Here is a 21,320-nt window from a genome sequence, read left to right on the forward strand (position 1 = left end):
CCTATGCTATCCACCGGCCTCCGATAATCATCTCTCCCACACTAAAAGGTTCACCTGGGCTTAAATGCCGAGTTGGCAAGAACTGCGTTCCGTGGAGATAGACCGAGTATGTAGTAAGTAAAAGCCTTTTCGGGTTTATGCGCGCTGATGTGTTCTTAAATGCTGCCCCCGCCCCCCCCCCCCTTCTTTTTCCCTCTTTCTGCAGGTCACTTTGGAACATCGATTAAGAATACAAAAAAAAAAGGAAAATGGTGATCTAACGGACGAAGAAGACGGGAAAAAGGCGTTCGATTATGGTGCCCACGCATTCCGAATAATACAACCAAAAATAATGTGGACACATGATTAAGCACTCCACACCTAACTAAATAGGGAAAAGTTTAGGGTATATTTCGAGGTAAGGTGTACACAAGTATCCTCCACCGAGAGGACTAGGAATATTGCCAATATTTAAAAACCTACTACCCCCCCCTTTTTTTCGCATCCTCATAGACATGTAACTCAAAGCTGCCCCATTGTTCTCCAACTGACACCGACTATTGTCTCAGCCTGGAAACACATTTTCTAAAATGACTCGAAAATACCACCGTGAGCACTAGCCCGACCAGGTTAGTTCATGACCAAGTGGCAGAGACGTAAGTGTGTGCAACCACAACCTCCAGTAAAGGCAGCCGACAATAAAAAGAAAAGAAAAAGTAAAGAGAGCTTAGGATGCTGAGAATGCGCAGCGTACAGGAGGAGATCATTTTGGCCAATAACTGTTCTATGTTTTGTCTTCGATTTTTGTATATAATACATGTACTGTCTCCCCCGTCTGAGTTTGTGTGTACGTGATGCATGAATCTACGTCATCCCTCTGCCTGTGTTTCCGTATTACTTAACCCCTGTTGTTCTGTGTTGTGCGCGCACTGAATGGCCCATTATTGTACACGTCTCTCTCGCTCTCTCTCTCTCTCTCTCTCTTTCTCTCTCCATGTCATACGTGTACCGAATGGACCATTTAGGGTGCGGTCTCTCTCTCTCTCTCTCTCTCTCTCTCTCTCTCTCTCTCTCTCTTTCTCTCTCCAAAAGCCCCCTGTTCCCTCTTTCCTTGTAAGGTGACGTTGTGCCCCTCCGGCACAAAACATAATTGGGTTTCCTCGAACGCAAAGGTGTTCAGCAAAATTGACCAAAACCAAAACGATTGTGACTTGCCATATTACTACCTCTCCTTTCTGCAAAACGATAGAACCCGAGTTGGTAATGAAGGAAAGGACAGGAAAGACGACGGACGTCCCCTAATCTGGCCTTTTATAAGGGAACTATAACGTCAATGGTCTTCTGTTTCTCAGTTCGTTAGAAATGCGATCCCCAATGCCCCGATTGCCCCACCCCCCTGCGCCTAAGTGCGGATGTCCAGAGTACCCCACGCGCCCCCGATTAACCCTAGCCTCATGTCAGCTACCCACGAAACGTAATTGATGACCTTGATTAACGGTCATTCCACAAGAAAGCCATGTTTAACATCTGCCCGCTCCCCCTTCTTCATGACGATAACGCCCCTGCTTGCAAGAGTTAGCAGACCCCGAAGGGAAGTGTAAGACTGTCAGTACTTGGGTTACAATGAAAAAGGGCGAGTCTCTACATAGGGGCTCGAGTTTTGAGTGATGAGATAATACACCATGTATAAAAGTCCAATTCCTCTCACCATACGTCGCGCATGAACGCCACACAGGTCTATGAAATCAATAACGATGCACTCCTACAGACTCCATAAGTGACAACTTCTGACTGTGATCGATGAACATATCCCCCACCTACGCAGGATTGGGGACGGAATTGAGATGTATAAATGTCTTCTCCTGCCAGTTTTTCTAAAAACTTGTTTTCTACCCATTCAAAGATACAATCACCGGAGGAGAGGAGCTGGACGTGACGCACAGCCTGGCCACAGATCATGGAGCACGTGTGACCGCAACCAAAGGTGGAGCCGCAGAGCAACGAGACGCGGGACGAGGCATAACTTTCAAACTCAGCAGATGAAGGAATGAAGGGCTGCCTTGAAGCCCTCGACTCGCTGACCCACTCGTGCCTGAAGTCCCCGTCCCCTTTTGAGTCCGACTGTTGGGCTTGCCTGCTCGTTGTCCTTTGCTCCCTTGGTCCCTTGGTGTGTTCAAAGATCTGGCCCCACTCCGCCCTCTCTTCCCTCGATTATCCAACAAACTCACCCTTTTCGCATAAACTTTTGACTATAGAATGAGGTTTTGCCACGGAAAAAGAAAAGACACGCAGGTGCCCAGCTTGAGGCACCCCTAAGAAAATAAGTTAGGAAACAGGACTGTGATCTAACAGCAGAGGACTGATCGCACCCTGCAACGTGTAAGGATGAATCCGAGCTGGACCTACAGCTCCACCGCCGGTGCTCAGCAGCGCCAACAAAAGAAGACGGACTCTGTTAAAAGACATTGCGACAAAGACCCTCCCCCTTTCCAGAACTTTCTACTCACCCCTTGCGAATTGAATCCCTCCCTCAACCATTTTGTATTGCCTTTTAAAATGTTTCATCGGTCACTCATGTAGTTAGTTTTTCAAACGTTTCTTATAGTACTGACAAGACCCGAAGGTATCAGAGCATTTTTTTTCCTGTATGTTGATGTCACTGGAGAGAAAATGTGAACTTGATTTTATAATGTGTCGGAACATTTTTCCTTGATTCTACACCGACTAAAGTATTATGCCGATCTCTAGGCTTGTATGAAGAACCCAACAAATGTAAATTAACATGTATTGCATTCTGCCTATAGCATCGACTAGGTAGAAATTGAACTTGCTTATGTAAAAAAGCGGCGACTGTTGAAAATGACAATGCATGTGTACATAAGCGGCGTTCATTTGTGTTCACTGTACCTCTTGTCGTAAGCAGAATGGACATTGCAAAACACTGACTGTGTTACCCCGCCAGCATAGACCCATGCACACATATATACAACAGCCATTTTAGGTACCGTGGTCTCTCTGTTTGCGATCGATCACCAGTGCCCTTCCCTGACCCTGCAAGCTTCCCCCATGCACCCTGACTGCCCCCGCTCTCACATGCACAAGTCATGAGCCCTCCCCTCCCGCATGTCTCTGTCTCTGAAAATCGCACCCCCGTGCCTGACCAACACCTCCTTTTCCTCCATGAATACCCCTCCTTTGATGACCTCTTCCTCCGAACCTAATTGTCTACATGGACCGCTGGTCACCTCCTTAGCCTGAGGATACAGTTTATTGCCCACTACTGTATGCACTCGCCTCCCTATTGTATGGAGGATAAGGGCCCCTACTGTAGCCACGTGTTGGAATATCTTCGTACTTCACAATGTCTTGATTGTAATATAGGATGCCTGTGTGCCACAAACCTGTGTATAAAAGACGACGCCTCAGAGAAACTTGTTAGAGCACCTCCCGAAGACACTATGCGAGTGTCCCAAATGACAGGCTCTCCTCATGAGAAATAAACCTTTTTCCTTGTCTTCCTGCTTCCAGCGCCCGTCTCTTTATTTGGTAATTATTCAAGATGGGAACTAAGAGGCGTCTTGTGCCAGCAGCCTGGGCATCCGGTGCGTTATGGGCTGACTTTTCTACAATGCATCAAAGCTTTTTGCAATCGCAAACGGTGCGATTCGCAAAAATCGTCCGTTTGCGATGCATGAAACAACTTGCCCCTCGCAATTTAGGAAATTGCAATTTTTTGCGATTTCTTAAATTGCTATTGCATTTAAGGAATCACAATTTGCAATTCTTAAATGCAATGCAATAAATTAAAAAGAATAGCGATTTTGCTAATAGGGGGTGCAAATTACCATGAAGTTGAACTTCATGGTAATTTGCAAAAACTTTGAAAAATTCACTGTTGTGCATTTTTCAAAGTTTAATGTTGCGCACACACATGCCCTTAGGGCATGTGTGTGTGCAACATATGTGGACTGATCAATTTCAGGGGTGCAACAGGGTGTTCTTTTGACACCCTTGCACCCTGAAATTGCAAGCGCAATTTGCGAGGACCTATTGGTACTCGCAAACTGTGCATGCATTGTGCATGCAATTTCCCATTCATTCCTATGGGCCTAGGCCCATATAAATGAATGGGAAGCCATTCCTTATTTGCGGCTAGCAATTTGCGAGTCACAAATAAGGAATGTGTAGGAATTGCAATTTTTATAGCGATTCTTAGACGCATAGGCTTTTGCGAATCCTTAATTGCGATTCCTTAATTATCGCAATTAAGGACTCACAAAATCATACTTTGATGCATGTGCCTGAAAGTCTTTTGCCATTTCTACAGCAAAAACATTAAGCATAGAATTAGCACAATGCTATCCATGCCCAGCTGTAAAATGGCCAAAGCCTTTTACCACTCCAGGCACAATATTACAGCTTTGGATTGGTGAAATACCAACCAAGCCAACCTGAAATGAATAAAAGCAACCCCTTTTTCCCCTGGCACGTGTTTCGCTCTCATTAGAGCTCTTCAGAGAGGTATAGCTTTGTCCAGACGCAAGGGATCACCCAGTATAAATCAAAATAAAACCCTTTCAGGCATAGAGTGATGCATAAATTATGCAAAAAAAGAAGCAGAAACATCTGAGTAGCTCTCTGAAGAGCTTTAATGAGAGCGAAACATGTGTCAAGGGGAAAAATGGGCTGCTTTTATTCATTTCAAGTTGGCTTGGAAGGTATTTTTCCAATCCAAAGCTGTAATGTTGTGCCTGGAGTGGTAAAAGTCTTTGTCCCTTTCTATCTCGGCATGGATGGCACTTTGCTAATCCTACGCTTAAAGACTTTGATAGAAAAGCAGACATTTGAGGTGAACAAATTTAGTGTCGCTGGTATTGCAAATGCTCTCTATATTGGAACTGCTTTCCACCTAAACTTGAGAACTACCCAGAGCGCTCTGCTTCTTTCTTTGCACACACACACACACACACACACACATATATATATATATATATATATATATATATATATATATGTATATATATATATATATATATAAGTTTAAATTTATGATTAATGACTTTCCTGGAGATTCCTACACTGTATCTTATTCCCAAGATTCACAAAGAGTCTAATCCAACACCTGGCAGACTGATTATTTCAGCATTTGGTGGCATGAGTGAACAGTTTACACAGTATGTGGACCATTTTTTACAAACCCATGTACAGACACTCCCTTCATATATAAGGTACACAAGTGATTTCCTTGATAAGATACAACATATAAAATGGGAAGATAATCTTTTCCTCATCACAATGGATATCGAATCACTCCATACGAGTATTAACCACCAAATAGGACTAACTGCTGTGAAACATTATTTGGACAAAATGCCTCTGACTTTACACAGTCATAATGTGATGCTCCTTGAAATGATTAAGTGGTGCTTGTTCAACAACTTTTTCATGTGTGTTAATAAGTTATACTGTCAAAAACGCAGTGTGGCAAGGGAGCCTACTTCTCCCCCAGCTACGCGTGTCTCTACGTTGGCTGGTGGGAGGAGCAGGTCCTCAGGGGCACTATGGCTAAGATATGTGAGGAACAAGTACTGTATTGGCCAAGCTACATCGATGATGTGTTTTTGGTATGGAAGGGTGACCTGGATAGTGCAGAATCATTCAGAGCTGAATTGAATAGTAACAACATTAACCTCAAATTCACTTCGCACATTGGTCACACACAGGTGGCATTCCTGGACACTACTATCTATGTATCAGGAGATAAGTTGGAGTCCACCTAATATAGAAAACCAATGGTGGGGAATGCCACCTTACATGCATCTAGCTCACACCCCAGCCACTTCATTAAGAGTATCCCTTATGGGGAATTCCTAAGATTGAAAAGGATTTGTAGCACAGAGGAGGAGCTCACTACATGTACACTAGAGGCTGTAGTTAGATTTAAAGCTAGAAGATCTAGGGCCAGATGTAGGTAAATCTTATTTACCGATTCTAAAATACTGAGTCATACCGAATCGGTATTTCAGAATCGGAAAATGAGATGTAGATAAAAAATCGGTAAAAATTACTGATTCGGAATCAGTCGGTATCCGATATCGGTATTTACCGAGTCGGAATTTACCTACTCGGTAAAATCCGAATCGGTAAAACCCAATCACACCAACGGGTCCATGGCCCCTAGGAATGAATGGGTAGTACCGAATCGGAAAATACCGAGTCGGTAAAAACCGACTCGGTAATTACCGAATTGGTAAAATCCGAATCGGTAATTTGAAACTGACAAACATGTGAGCCTGTGAACCAATCAGGAACTCCAACCACACCCAAATCCAAATCCACTGGGCAACTAACCAATCAGATCCAAGCACCCCTCCCCAGTACCTGGGACTGGCCACGCCCATGCAGGTGCAGAAACCAACAGTCAGGAGAGCAGGAGGACAGAGTGTGGAGCAGGCTTCCCTGAGCTAACCAACACAGCGCCATGGAGAGTCGGGAGGCACAGAGGGATGCTGCAGAGCGCAAAAGGAAGCAGAAGTTCAGCCAGGAAGAACTGCAGGTGCTTGTATCAGAGGTGGCAAGCAATTACAGCAAAATATTTGGGAAGCTATCTCTGCATGTAGCAAAATCCATCAAGCGCAGCACCTGGATGGAAATACAAGGCGAGGTAAATGCCATTGGTGTCACCCACCGTGACCTTGAAGATCTGAAAAAACTGTGGTATGACATCCGCATAATCACAAAGAAGAAACTTGCTGCCCACCGCAAGGAAAGTGATGTGACAGGGGGAGGAAGAAACCGAGCCCCAAGACTCAGTGACATCGAGGAGATGGTGGCATCCACCCTTGAGCAGGAATGCATCCACGGCATCAGGGACGCTTACAGCTCAGCAAGAGGCGCAAAGAAACAAGGTAAGATGCAAGTACATTGTCATTTACCCATTTACCTATTCCCCTCACACACTCTGTGTGCCCAAATCAGACTCCAGAACAGTTTTAACTAATGTCCTGCAATGCATCCTGGGAAATGTAGTCATGTGTAGATACCACAGAGCAGTCAGCATGCATTGCAGCAAAGAGAGCAACAGACAACTAGCATAGGCAAATGAGAGACAGGCAAAGGTGCAATAGAAGTGTGTTATATCATGAGACACAGGTGAACAACTCCACTGACACAATGTCCATGTCTGTCCACAGGAGAGTCAATGCGCAGCACAGCAGAGGATAGAGAGAAGAGGAGGGAAGGAGCAGGAGCAAGCACATCACACGGAGGGAAGGACCAAGAGCAGGCAGCCCTGTCACCAGAGGAGCCTACATCACCACATCCACAGTCCCCTCTCTTATTCGGGAGTCAGGAGACAGGAGCGGCTGAACATTCACCCACCCCCACAACACCATCCCCACTGCTGGGAAGGGCAAGGTGCCATGATGTGCCCCCTCGCAGAATACTTGAAACATCTGAGGAGGAGGAGGTGGAGGGTGACACACAGGAAACAGGCAACACCGAACAGCTGCCCACTCCCAGTGTTACGCGGGCCAGTGTCCGAGGGCGAAGGCCATGGGAGGCAGAGGATGTGCGTCAGGTTCAGGGTGTCTTCTGCAGACTGGAGGCCACCATAGTCAAAGTTCAGCGCCTGCAGGCAAAAGCGATGATGGGGGTTCAGAGGCAGGCACGCACAACAAACAAGAAGCTTGATGCAGTAGGCAAGGGCATAGGGGAAATGGCAGAGAGCATGCAGTCAATGGCGTCTGGCATTTCTGACATTACACAGTGCATGACTGTCCTGTGTGACAAGTTGGACAGGGACCATTTAGAGAGACGCAAGGCTCGTGTGGATGTGCGGCAGCAGACAAAAGCCCTGAACAGGTTTGCTACTGCTACCACCGTGCTGTGCAGACGGTCAGTGGTGATGCAGGATGCCATAGTGCAGTGCTGCAACAATTTAACTGAAGGAATGGCCAGGATGACCTCTGCAATGGAGCTCGTGCTCGCTCAACAGACTGGCACTGGAGGCAACACTTGTGTGTTGGAAAGTGAGGGGTCCACCAGCAGGAGTGGTGCAAGCACTCCTGTGCAAGACTTACGTCGGAGCGGCAGGCGTCGGGGAAGTGAGACAGGCCACACTGAGAACATTGACTCACAGCCACAGCAGTCCCGCCCTGTGGTCCGTGGCCACAAACAATGGCTTTGCCCTCCACCCGAGGAAGAAGACACGGTGGTGTTAACCGTGACAACACAGTCATGGACTGTTTGATATTGTGTGCCCAATGTGTGCTATCAATGCAGTAGCGTAGTGAAAATTAAACTACTTACACAAATTACTTTGCCTGTCTGTGTCTCATTACTCACTCAGAAATATTGCTGTGTAACCTCTTCCCGTCTCAGTCTCCCATCTGTAGCTGCTGCTGCCACCGTAGCATGGGGCTCTGCCTCCTCTGTGTCGTCATCAATGTCCTCATGATGTGTGATCTCCACCTCTGTGCTTTCCTTTATTGCGAGATTATGTAACATGGCACATGTCGCTATGATCTTGCAGCAGATGATTGGGGTGTACTGCCGTGCCCCTCCACTCTCGTGTAGATCTGTGAGCCACATTGTATCGCCTTTCACTCCTGGTGGATGGGTTGAGGTAGGGAGTGAGCACAAAGGACCGCAGGGCATATGCACTGTCGCCTAGGGGGGAGAAAGAATGACATTAATTGCATGTACATGAGACGTAGATCTGCTGTGAGTGTCCTGGTGTGTCAATGTGAATTACCTAGCAGGTATCCATTTCCAAATTCTCCGGCAAGTAGGCGTGTGTATATTCCACTATTCTGGAATATGTAAGAATCATGGGTACTTCCGGGGAACTTGGCTACGATGTCTGTGATGAGATTCCCTGCATTACATATGACCTGGACGTTGATGGAGTGCGTCGACTTGCGGTTTCTGTATATGTGCTCTGTGGCTGCAGGTGGACAGAGTGGGACGTGGGTACCATCGATGCAGCCTATCACGTGAGGGAAGTGTGCCAGGTGATAGAAGTCTGTCTTGGTTTTGGCTAATTCTGCTGGTGTTGCAGGGAATGAAATGTAATGCCCCATCCTCTGCATCATTGCGTCAAGAAACCTCCTGAAGAAGCGGGACAGGCAGCCCTAGGACACACCACCGACTGCAGCTATCACACTCTGGTAGCTCCCAGAGGCCAGCAGGTGTAGGCTACATAGCACCTGGACATGGGGTGGGATGGCGTGGGCCCTGGGTGTTGGGTGCTCCAGGAGTGGGTGTAGGTCCCTGATCAAGTCCTTGATGGTTTGGGGATGTAGCCTGTACCGCTGGAGTATTTCAGGCTCTGTCAGTTGGAACAGTGTTATCCTCTGCCTGTACACTTGTTCCTCCCTTTGCCATTCTCTCTCTCCTGCTGCCTGTAGTCTTTGCCGTCTTGCTATGACGTACAAAGCCGCCATTATGGTTCCAGAGGTGCATTTTGGGTCTCTTTTTATGGCCCTCCCCTGGTTACCACCTGCATTCAATCCATGGAAAATACCGACTCATAAATACCGATTTTCTGCAAAATCGATATTTTTGGGCTTTCCTACATCTCCATGGCCTGTTTTTACCGTTTCTTATTTACCGATTCGGAAAATAAGAATTCGGTATATTTGAATTCGGTAGATTCCGCCTCGGTAATTTACCGATTCATATTTACCGAGTCGGTATTATTCCGACTCATATTTTCCGAGTCGGTATTATTCCGACTCGTGTTTTCCGATTCAGTAAATATTGGGCTCTTACATCTCATTTCATGGTTACCGGTCGGTAACGGCCGATTTTACCGATTTTCGGCCGTTACCGACCGGTAATTGGCGACCTACATCTGGCCCATAGTGAGTCTGTTCTTAAGGAAGCTAGTGATAAGGCCACACTGAGAACAAGAGAATCTCTGTTGGGAGCAGTTACCAGGCACCCTGAGACAGAACATAGGGGGGATGAGGATAAGGCTCCCCGTCTTATTACTATGTTCAATAGACAACACAGGCAGTTTAGGGCTATTGTCAATAAAAACTGGCCCATACTCAGAACGGATGTAGACTTGGCGACTTGCTTACGTACTAAACCATCTATTACTTTCAGACGTGCGGTGTCCATGAGAACGCAATTGGTTAAAAGTAGCCCCGAGATAATATCTAGTGGCACATGGCTCCAACCCAAGAAGGGCTTCTACAAATGTACTTCCTGTAGAGCATGTAAATTTGGCATTAACCGAACACATTACACAACACCATTCAGTTCTAAAGAAGTACATGTCGTACGGAGTATGCTGTCTATGTCCTTACATGCACTTGTGGCCTCAACTATGTGGGCAGCACCAAGCTGCAAGTGCATGCCCGCATTCTCCAACATTTAAGAGCCATTGTGAATAATGATACCACCTATCATTTTAGGGCTGTACACGATAACGATCTCCAGTGTCTAACTTACTAAGTGATTGATGCCATCCCAAAGCTACAACCTTTTAGTGATGAAATCCCCAAATAAAATAACGTTGCAGATGACATTGAATAAACTTGAAGCCCGAATGAGAGAGAAGTATCAGACAGCTAGTGTTGGTCTTAATGACCGTGATGAATTCTGGGCACTAATCTAATTTCATGGATAAATATTGCGTGAGAATGAACTGTATGGTTACTTAACTGATCTTTGTGAAATGTATTATTTGTATATTTTTTATGTGTATATATATTTGAAATGTTTATTGAAGTGTATAGTCTATAGTCTTATGTTTGTTGCTGATTTTGTTACCCATATAGGCCTATGGAAGACACATAGTATAACCTATATCAGTGATAGAATTTTGAGTAGTGTCTGTGGTGTGCGAGGTCGGGGCCTCGCACGCAGCAGATCTGTAACAATGAGGGACACACACACAGTATCTGAGGGTATGCCGGAAAGACCCCGAGCGGTCTTCCGCGCTTTTATTATATACCTCGGGGCGTGCCCGTCCCGAGGGTGAATGCGTGCGTGAGTGTTTTGGATACATTGTTGTTAAGAGGCCGGGTGGCTCTCTACATCCCTCCTTCAATTTAGTTCATAGACTGGATTGCTCTTTCACTTGAATTACGGGGAAGTCCACACAAAGTCTCGTAGCCTCTGACTGGGGCCAGGATTGGGCCGTAGGTGATATCGGTGATGGTGGCGAACAGGAGATCTAGCAGCCCCGGCCAGGGTTGCCTCACCATCACTATCGGAGGGTGTCTGCTCCAATGTTTCGCTTCGGGGACTGATGGGTTCACGTCTGTCTTCGCCGGACCTGTCAGGGTTCGAGTGGGGCACCGATCCTTGGTCCCTGGGTCTGACGGTCTGACTCTGCCTCGGTTATTTCTTCCGTGTCTCTGGGATTCCCATCCTGTCTCTCTACTCTTTTGAAACACGACACGTTGCGAGTGACAGTCTGTTGGCCGAGGCGGGCGGTCACCATCGTTCCTCTGATCTTTTCAATGATCCATCTTTCCGGCTCAAATGGGGTCCTGAATTTCCACCCTGGGTGGCGATCTTGCACCACCACAGTGTCCCCTACTTGTAGCCCCGGTTGTCTGGCATGTCGTCCCTCGCTTGCCTTTTGATTTGTGATGGTTCTCCTTGACTGGATCGCCTCACTGTCCCTTGCTTCTGGTGTCCAGGTGGGGGACGTGGGGATGTACATTGTTGTTAAGAGGCCGGGTGGCTCTCTACAGTGTCTATTATTATTTAGACTGTGAGCCCATCTCAGTGCTGACCCGGGTTCTCCGACGTGTCATCAGCATTTTAGGATAATGGTTGGTTTTTACAGCTTGGATTAATTTTTGGTTAAGGGGTTTGATATCTTTTGAACAGTTTATTTTATAATAAAGTTTTTGTTGACTCCTGTGGAGCACAAAATGGTTTCTCCTTATATTGAGTGTGCTATTTTTTGCTTTCTTTATTGAGACGCTTTTTATTTTATTTTCCTGAGAGTCCTTTCTTAGTGTTGTTGTAGTAGAATCTCCATTGGGGTAGTCCTTCTTCCCTGTTGGTTAATTTCCTCGGGTCCCAATCATGTGGGACGCTGAGTTGCGGTCTTATTGAAACCGCGCGGGTAACCTCTGCGCCCAGTACCTTTTTACCGATTCCATACTAGCAAGACGAGATACGCCCTTGAATGTTTTTGGACGTTTGAAAGGTAGGATTTACAGTCTCCGCTTTTTGACGGTGGCTGCGGGAAATGAGTGAAGCAGGGAGCGAGTGGAATAGGGATTAGTAACCTGTTGAAACCCTCGTTTCCATTTTGTTTAGATTATTCAGCGGTGAAGTGGAGCGCCTCCACTTACTAATAAACCTCCGGATGTGCACACCACCATATAGATTTGAGGTAAGACCACGGAAGGGAATATTAATATGGAATCCCCCGACCTTGTAAGTTTATTGTCCAGCAAGGGTAACTAAGTGTTTGAAATGCCTTTTGTATTACAGCTATATGCCCTAATTTTGGTTGTGGTTTAGTCTGGCCTGGAGTTCGAGGCACATGGAATTGTTACCGTGAAGTGAGTGCTGCTCCCATTTCGAATTTGGGACTTTTTTGTGTATTAATTTGCATTATTCACTCATGACATTGGTAGAGGTGTTTATGTTTTGGTAAGGACTTTGAGCACTTCATAAGTGGTACTCTGTACTCAGGGACTGTTATAGATTGATCATGTTATATATTTTTTTGTCTCATATATATTTTTCTCTGAATCATGAGTCACTTGGGAATTTTATTTTTGTGGTGGCACGTTGGGTCTCTGGGGGAAACATCCTTTACGACGCAGTAATGACACCGCAGTGCCATTACAACGCGGGTTTCACAACGCGCTGGAGGGCGCTCTAGGACAAGGAATAGTGTAATTTGCTATCCAACACCTTCCCTACTGTATGTAGACTGGAGTTGGAATAGTAAATTACACTACTCCTAAGTCCAGTGCCCTCCAACGCAAGTCGTTGTAACGACTTGCGTTGTAAAACCTGCGTTGTGATGGTCTGCTGTGTTTTATACTGCGTTGTACCATCATACATCCGTCTCCGGTAGCCAGCACAGAGATTGAGAGGGCATTTGTTTTGAATAGATACAATATGTGTTCTCTTTATATATTTATATAGGTCATTTCCCTGACCCTTGTCCTGAGGAGGCCTAAATGTCTGTATAGGCCGAAACCAGCCGCGTCGACAGATGATGATAAGAGGAGTCTGATGGAGTATTTTTTGATTCAGTTTGGAAATATATTGTACACAATTGTTTAGATTAAAGTTCTGGAGAAATTTAGAACCAATTGTGTGGATAAGACTACCTCGAAGTGTATTCCCTGTTTGGAATAGGGAAACTCTTTGCTCTCTCTTTCTTTGATGAATCGGGTGTAAGGAACTTATGTTTTGTTGTGAGTATTTTGTGATCTGTATATAATTGTTGTATGTGTATATATTATATGTATATAGTTTGTTGAGAAAAAAAGAAAAAATAATTTTGATGAAATTAATAAGATTACGATAATTAAATTTGGTAATCATGTGTTCTTGGTATGTGATTGTTTTTCGTGTTAAAATTGAATACAATGAATGATAAGGACTTTGTACTTATAATAGGGTAATATATAGTCCCCTATTAACTAGCGATATCTATATATTCTTTCCTCCTTGCTACTTTTAACTTTCCACGTAAACCGGGTTCCGCAAATTTCAAAACAGTCTTTCCACAAAGCCAGGCGCATGTGATCAGGGCCGTTGTATCGGTCGAAACGCATCATGGCAGGCCGAAGAGAGAAATAAAGAGATTCTTTATTGCCACGAAGAGGAGTTTGCTCATTCTTTATCACCTTCTCAGGAGCTTAAGGAATGCTTGGAATCAATATATGTATGAACTAAAAACATTGCACCTTAAAACATCCAAAAAAGCCACTAGACTGAGCAAGCAAAATTAGAAATATCACAGTCTCATGTCCAAATTACAAAAAACAAATGAAGTCATTATCAACAAATCAGACAAAGGGGGAAACATCATACTTTGGCCCAGACAGATGTACCTTGAGGAGGCCAACCGACACTTATTGGACACTGGTTGTTACAAAGTCTCCAGCCACAAGGAAGTGGCATCTAGCAACAAGGAACTAAAGAAACTTCTGAATGGCTACACGACTCAAGGGCTACTAAGTAAAGATGAAACCGCTTTTCTTAGCATTGAGACACCAGTTCTACCTTTTCTTTATTTCCTTCCCAAGGTACACAAACACACTTTTCCTATTCCAGGACGTCCCATAATCTCAGCTAGAAAGAGTATGTGTGAAAACATAGCGAAATACGTGGACTTGTTCCTGCAGGACCTTGTCTCTAGCCAACCATCCTACCTCAAGGACACCAGTGACTTTTTGTGCAAAATTAGTAACATCCCTTGGCATAATGACTTTCTATTGATTTCTTTGGACATCACGTTGCTGTACACCAGAATTCACCACAATGATGGACTGGAGGCCTGTAAACACTTTTTAAACAAAAGACCAATGCAATGCCTTTGTCACAATGTTATGCTCCTCAAACTCATTGATTGGTGTTTAAAACACAACTATTTTTTGTTTAATAAAACAGTGTACCAACAGCTCAGGGGTGTAGCCATGGGGGCCTGTTTCTCTCTCAGTTACGCAAGTCTCCATGTGAGCTGGTGGGAGGAACAGGTCTTTTAAACAGAGCACACACACGCCTGGCACAATAACATCATCACCTGGCTCCGCTACATGGACAATGTATTTTTAATCTGGAAAGGTGACATTGACAGTACCAATGCATTCATTTCGGAGATTAACACCAACACCCTTAACCTCGAATTCAATGCAAACATTAGTGACACAGCCATCGAGTTCCTTGACACCACTATATACATTTCCCAAGGCAGTATGCACTCCACACTTCACAGAAAGTTCACTGCAGGGAATTCAATCCTCCACGCCTCAAGCTTCCATGCCAGACACCTGATAGCAAGCATCCCGTATGGGGAAATGCTTCGGCTGGGTAGGATCTGTAGCTCTCCTACAGACCTTGACATCTGCCTGGCAGAGGCGAAGAATAGATTTCTAACACGAGGTTACTTCAAAGCTAACATAAACAAAGCCATAGTTAGAGCCAATGCACAACCCCGTGAAGAACTCCTCATGACGAGTGCTGTCCTTGTATCAGAGAGTGCTGTCCCTCTCCTAAGCACAGAACTCCCCACGGCTACAGTGACTCCCCCACTAGTGACCAACATAGAAGCTAACACGCAACCAATCAGCACCAGACTTATCATCACCCATAACACCAAGGTTAAAGCAATAAAATCAGTTATCAATAGACACTGGGGCATCATTAAATCTGACCCAACCCTCGGTCCCCTAGTTGCTCCCCGTCCCGACATCACATTCAAAAGAGCGAGATCTATGCATGACGCCCTAGTCAAGAACAGTCCAGAACTCTTAACCACTTCCAACTGGTTAACTGACAGAAAAGGTTTCTTCAAGTGCAATAGTTGTAGGGCATGCAAATTTGGCAAAAACATCACTCAAGTAGACTCCACTTTCAAAGCAACACCCCTCATCATTAAACATCATCTCACATGTAGGACTGAATTTGCTATTTACCTTCTGGAATGTGATTGTGGTCTCCGCTACATTGGCAGCACTAAGCTAGCAGCACACATGCGCATCCTACAACATCTCAGAGCCATTGTGAACAGCGACCCGACTTATCCAGTTGCCAGACACTTCAAGGAGATACACCAAAACAATCTTGAACATCTCAAATACTCAGTCATAGATTGCATACCAACACTCAGAACGGGGGGCAACAGAGAGATATTGTTGCGCCAAATGGAGAGCAAATGTATTTTGCAATTAAACACAAAAGCTCCAGAAGGCCTTAACACCAGTGAGGACCTCCATTATTTTTTGTGAAACCAGGTCTCACTTACTCTATAGGTATTGTCGCTTAATTATGTGCCACAGTAAACGGAGTCACTTTTTAATTTATCATCTGACACACGTTAGACATTTGGGTTCTCTGTGCGCACCATGTCCTTTTCCTGTAATGTTTTGCCGTTTGTGCTCTTCTGTACTTTTCGTCGTTTACCCTTTACTGTGCAACTACAGTGTATCAAATTTGCATTTAAGCTGTCATTTCGTCCAATCTTAGTGCTATTGACTAAGCTCTTTTTACTTTGCATTTGTGCATACATGCTTTTGTGTTAAAGGTCCCTGACGTGCCTCGTACATCAAACAATGATGGATATAAGGATACATATCGACGTAGTTACTACAATAAGGGTAGTATGGGTTCTCACAGACTATTGTGACTCAGTTTCCTGTTCTTCAATAGGAACACAATAGTCTTTTTATATCACCAATTATCAGGATTGGTTGGGGTTTTTTAAAGAATGATGGTTTTGAGTACCTTCACATCACCCACAGTGCACATTTTCTCACGCACATCCCCACCATCCTGCCCTTCAGCACGTCCCCCTTTTTTGTCCCTAGTTAACTCACACTGTGTGCACATGCTTTCGTTACACTTTTATCAGAAAACAGCAGCTGCCTCTGACAGTCGTTACCATTTTAATACATTTTACTGCGCGAGCACGGTACGGTTCAGTACCTCATACTAAGACAGACTTTTCACTTTGAATAGTTTTGCGTGTCATGTATCCCGTGCACATGCACTGCTTTAGTCTGGTCCTCGATCATTTTTTATCATGCTTCACTTTTCGGGCGGCTTAATTTCACTCACCTAGCTTTCGCGGGCTGTTACTTTCCGAGACCCTGAGGCTCCATCAAGCATGTTTAACGCTCTGCAATTTAGAAAGGCACGCAGCTGTCTTCTTCCCATATTATTGCGATCCTGCAATTATTTCAGTGGACGTTACTTCAGGGCTTTAATTGCACGCTACCAAATTTCCGATTGTAGTATGTTTTCTTAAACTGATGTAGGTATGTGGCATGTTTACACATTAAGTCTGGAGACTCCTATCAAATAAACGAAGACGCCGTATCCAGTCCAAGTGAGAGAAAACGCTATTGCCGATATATCGCAAATCTGGTCGTCATCTTGAAAAATCACATTTGGCCGTCTCTTTCAAAATTCATGCGCTGTACTGAACCCACACTGTGGACAACGCCGCTATATTTCTTCGGTAGCTCCAAACCTTGGCCTACCGGATGGTTTATTAAAACCACAACTCCCACAATACCAATCGACTAAGGACGACCTGTTAGTCTCGTTTATTTAGCAAGTTATCCTGCAGATGAAGCACTACATCACGAGTGCTTTTAAAGATCTAACACTAAGATAACGACTATCTCCCCTCACAGTGTACAACGCACTCCTCTATTTAAAAAGAACATCATCGTTGTGGCTATAATTTTTGCCACATTTTAAAAGCATTCTGATGGTACAGTCCTGATGAAGACACAGCCCACGTGTCGAAACGCGTCGACAGGAACCCATCCATTTTTATATTGTCTAATGATTAAATCTTTTTTAACTGTCAAACCATGTATGTCAATATAAAACCACTATGAAGGTTGTATTAACCCTCAATATTCAACAAACAGTTTTATCAAAGGATTTCTTGAAAAGATTTTGAGATATTAAAATCCATTTTATACTTGAAAGCAGTTGTATAATGTTTTTGTAGATATCATGTCTTGCATTTGAATACGCTAGCAATTGTTGTGTATGCCTGGGTAATTTAGTTTACATATACACATTAAGTATTGCAACCAGGAACGGTGAATGTAATTTGAGTCTGTTCTTTTTGCTCGCATTGACATATGTCATGACATTAGGGGAGTATGCTTTCCCTTTATTTCTTTTTGCAGTAAATCAACTTGTATAATGATGTCACAATGGAGTAAAAGATGAAGTAAATCCACTTACTCACTGTAATAGACATAGTTACCAGACTGCTGTTTTCACCTGTATATATTGTGCACATGTTCACACAGAGTGCTATGTGATCAAGGCTGCATGGCTGACAGCCGAAACGTGTCATGTTGGACCATTTTTTGATGAGTAAATAAAACTTGGATTGTAATTCACACCAGCTTACGGAGTCTGTGCCCTTGTGTTGCGCCAGAATTGCCTGTCGTGGCATTGGGATTCCTTCGTTATATATATGTATGTATGTATGTATGCATATATATATATATGTATATGTATATGTATATATATATATATGTATATATATATATATATATATATATATATATATATATATATATATATATATATATATATATATTATATATATTTCATCAATGTTGCCCAGCAAGTGAAGACGCGCACCGGTGCGGGTAAGTTACCAACTTTTTATTTACAGCAGGCAGTCAGCTTGACAACCCCTATTTTACGTCCACTGGCCTGACGCGTTTCAGAGTCCTCTCACTCCTTCCTCAGAGGCCACGACGAGTGTCCATGTTCCAAACTGCATCTTCATCCCTCCTGCATTGCACCTTCATCAATCGGCCTCAGGTGTGCCCGGTATTTGGTTGCTCGTTTTGTCCCGGTGCATGCTGGGGATGGTAGTTTATTTTGCATATTTTCACCCTCCAGTGGGTATGGACACTCTCTTTGTTTAGTAGACAATATTTATCGCCCTCCATTGGGCTCGGTTGAAACTCAGTTTGCCTTAATTTGTGCACCACACCGCCACAGGGTAAGGGAATACAGTTCCCCTCGCGTGGTCTCCCCTTCAGCTTTCATAATTGGGAGCTGCTGCAGTCTTCCGCGGCCTGGAACCGCAGCGTAAAATTTCATCAGTGTTGCCCAGCAAGTGAAGACGCGGACCGGTGTGGGTAAGTTACCAACTTTTTATTTACAGCAGGCAGTCAATTTGACAACCCCATTTTACGTCCACTGGCCTAACGCGTTTCAGAGTCCTCTCACTCCTTCCTCAGAGGCCACGACGAGTGTCCATGTACCAAACTGCATCTTCATCCCTCCTGCATTACACCTTCATCAATCGGCCTCAGGTGTGCCCGGCATTTGGTTGCTCGTTTTGTCCCGGTGCATGCTAGGGATGGTAGTTTATTTTGCATATTTTCACCCTCCAGTGGGTATGGGCACTCTCGTTGTTTAGTGGACAATATTTATCGCCCTCCATTGGGCTCGGTTGAAACTCTGGCTGCCTTAATTTGTGCACCACACCACCACAGGGTAAAGGAAAACAGTTCCCCTCGCGTGGTCTCCCCTTCCGCTTTCATAATTGGGAGCTGCTGCAGTCTTCCGCGGCCTGGAACCGCCGCGTAAAATTTCATCAATGTTGCCCAGCAAGTGAAGACGTGCACCGGTGCGGGTAAGTTACCAACTTTTTATTACAGCAGGCAGTCAGCTTGACAACCCCTATTTTACGTCCACTGGCCTGACGCGTTTCAGAGTCCTCTCACTCGTTCCTCAGAGGCCACGACAAGTGTCCATGTTCCAAACTGCATCTTCATCCCTCCTGCATTGCACCTTCATCAATCGGTCTCAGGTGTGCCCGGCATTTGGTTGCTCGTTTTGTCCCGGTGCATGCTGGGGATGGTAGTTTATTTTGCATATTTTCACCCTCCAGTGGGTATGGGCACTCTCGTTGTTTAGTGGACAATATTTATCGCCCTCCATTGGGCTTGGCTGAAACTCTGGCTTAATTTGTGCACCACACTGCCACAGCGTAAGGGAAAACAGTTCCCCTCGCGTGGTCTCCCCTTCCGCTTTCATAATTGGGAGCTGCTGCAGTCTTCCGTGGCCTGGAACCGCCGCGTAAAATTTCATTAATGTTGCCCAGCAAGTGAAGACGCGCACTGGTGCGGGTAAGTTACCAACTTTTTATTTACAGCAGGCAGTCAGCTTGACAACCCCTATTTTACGTCCACTGGCCTGACGCGTTTCAGAGTCCTCTCACTCCTTCCTCAGAGGCCACGACGAGTGTCCATGTTCCAAACTGCATCTTCATCCCTCCTGCATTGCACCTTCATCAATTGGCCTCAGGTGTGCCCGGCATTTCGTTGCTCGTTTTGTCCCGGTGCATGCTGGGGATGGTAGTTTATTTTGCATATTTTCACCCTCCAGTGGGTATGGGCACTCTCGTTGTTTGGTGGACAATATTTATCGCCCTCATTAGGCACGGTTGAAACTCTGGCTGCCTTAATTTGTGCACTACACCGCCACAGGGTAAGGGAAAACAGTTCCCCTTGCGTGGTCTCCCCTTCCGCTTTCATAATTGGGAGCTGCTGCAGTCTTCTGCGGCCTGGAACCGCCGCGTAAAATTTCATCAATGTTGCCCAGCAAGTGAAGACGCGTACCCGTGCGGGTAAGTTATCAACTTTTTATTTACAGCAGGGGTTGTCAAGCTGACTGCTGTAAATAAAAAGTTGGTAACTTTCCGGCACCGGTGCGCGTCTTCACTTGCTGGGCAACATTGATTATATATATATATATATATATATATATATATATATATATATATATATATATATATATATTGTCTCCAACACCTCTATGATCAAGAAGTAAACCTGGACACCCAGCGTCTGCAGTAAATCCTTTATTCTTTTAGACAGGAAAAAGTCGACGCGTTTCACCTTTACGGCTTGATCACGCTCGTCTGGTCGGCAACAAACGACCATTTTTAAAATCCCTTACACCACACCCAACGTGCAGGTCATGTGATGACCAATGTAAACGTGGAGGACATTTTGGGCTAGTCAACAAATGCATAGGATGCAAACATAATATGCTATACACAGTGTCCGTGTTTGATATATACGCCACAAATACAATGTTATGGCAAGTTGTTGGTACTGAAATTAAATATATCACGAAATGCACCCTGGTTAGATTACAAACAGTAAAATTAATGTAGTGCCATATAGAGCGCTACATAATTTCGATCAAACCTTAATCATCCACATTAGTCTTGCCCAAGTGGGCTACATTATAGAGCTACCGAAGTTCTAACAAAAATGTAAACTGTAGTTCCACCAGTAAACCATGGCATCAAGCAAAGTAAATATAACATGGGTACTTCACTCAACCGGCAAAGCCAGACAAATTCTGCCCAAGTGGGCTAGTACCAATTGTCCCGGTAGTTCAGTTGTATGGATGAACTGTCTGATTGTAGTTTCAGGGTATTGTGTACTCTGTAATCATATCATGTCCATCAATGACTCATATCACATACTGTGACAGCCACCATTCCTCCACACAAATCTGAAATATTAAAAAAGTTAAAATCAGAAACAGACGACCGAATTATCTAGTAGTGCACAAGTAACACTCATTCATATAAATGCACTTTCAGATCTTCACTCATA

This window comes from Lissotriton helveticus, chromosome 4_1, assembly GCF_964261635.1.
Source record: "Lissotriton helveticus chromosome 4_1, aLisHel1.1, whole genome shotgun sequence".
NCBI lineage: Eukaryota > Metazoa > Chordata > Amphibia > Caudata > Salamandridae > Lissotriton > Lissotriton helveticus.